General features: G+C 37.8%; 1 non-coding gene across 1 annotated transcript; it reads left to right on the top strand.

Annotated features, from left to right (window-relative positions):
• Positions 1-409: 409 nt before the first annotated feature.
• Positions 410-481, top strand: TRNAD-GUC (transfer RNA aspartic acid (anticodon GUC)). The gene has a single exon. It is a non-coding gene; the product is annotated as a tRNA-Asp (tRNA).
• The last annotated feature ends 875 nt before the right edge of the window (positions 482-1,356 follow it).

Genomic DNA, 1,356 nt, shown 5'->3' with positions numbered 1-1,356 from the left:
TTTTCTTGGAGTTTCTGTTCCACTAACCTGCAAAATGCATTCTAAGATCACATTCTCATAGTCACAGATGACAGCACAGATGGAAAAATTAACACTTATGAGTTAAAGCACTCCAGAATTCTGGTATGCACATTCTTCAAAGCCGCACCTGAGGGACTGCTACTACAGTGTAGGAGATGATGATAGATGGGAGTAACCAACAAAGCATCCATTATTTGCCAGCGACCACTTATCTCCCTATTTCTATGGTAACATCCAGGGAGTGACCAGGGTACTTGGACAGAAAAGAAAAGAAAGGACCAGAAACCTTGATACCACTGCTTTTGAAAAGTTGCCAACTCTCTTTCTAGGGGTTCCTATGCAAAACACAGTGGTTAAAGACCAAATTAATAAAGCAGGTCTTGGGAATTCCCTGGTAGTCCAATGGTTAAGACTTGGCACTGTCACTGCCAGGGCCCAGGTTCAGTTCCTGGTCAGGGAACTAAGATTCCATAAGCCATGCAGCATGACCCTCCCCTCCCCCCCAAAAAAGGAAAGAAAAAAAAAAGCAGGTCTTGTTCTTTGTTGATGTGCTATTAGCAGCCATTGAGTGAACATAGAAGGAAAATGAGGAGCAACTGAAAGCCACATTCTCAGGATTTGTCAAGAGAAGGGGGTAGCAAAAAAAGAAAAAAAATGGAAATTATCTATTATGTTAGATTATGTGTCTATTCTCAAATGTTCTAATAGGAGAATATATTATAATATAATAAATTAATCTTTAAATGCTAAAAAGAAGAGTAAGGGGTAGCACATTGGGGAACAACACCCCTCCATTGTTTGGTAATCTGGTGATGACATGGTGGTAGAGTACAAGAGATACATGGTGGAAGCCTGAATTCTCCTTCAAACTCAGTCATTATTTCACTGTGGGGCTCCAGGCAAGTAAGTTCCTCATCCACAAAAATTGACATAATTTAGCCTCCCAGACTACCTGTCTACTTCAAAGCATGATGACAAAATTGCATTCGGTATACTTTGGTTTCTTATACTGGTTGAAGCCATCAAAAATCTCTGGATAAATATATGTTTTTAAAAAATGTCTTAAAATCAATAAAGAACCACATTAATTATGAACTATCAGAAAGAGAAATTAAGAAAACAATCCCACTTAAAATTTCATCCAAAAAACAACAAAATACCTAAAGAATAAATTTAACCAAGGAGATAACAGACATGTACACTGAAAATGACAAATCACTGAAGAAGGAAATGGAAGAAGAAACAAATAAATGGAAATAAACTCAGTGCTCATGTGATGGAGCATGGGTTGCTTCTTAAAATGTCTATACTGCCCAAAGTGATCTACAGATTCAA

Source organism: Budorcas taxicolor, chromosome X (genome assembly GCF_023091745.1).
Source record: "Budorcas taxicolor isolate Tak-1 chromosome X, Takin1.1, whole genome shotgun sequence".
Classification (NCBI taxonomy): domain Eukaryota; kingdom Metazoa; phylum Chordata; class Mammalia; order Artiodactyla; family Bovidae; genus Budorcas; species Budorcas taxicolor.
The sequence above is the reverse complement of the archived record's forward strand: the minus strand, read 5'-3'. Positions and strand labels throughout refer to the sequence as shown.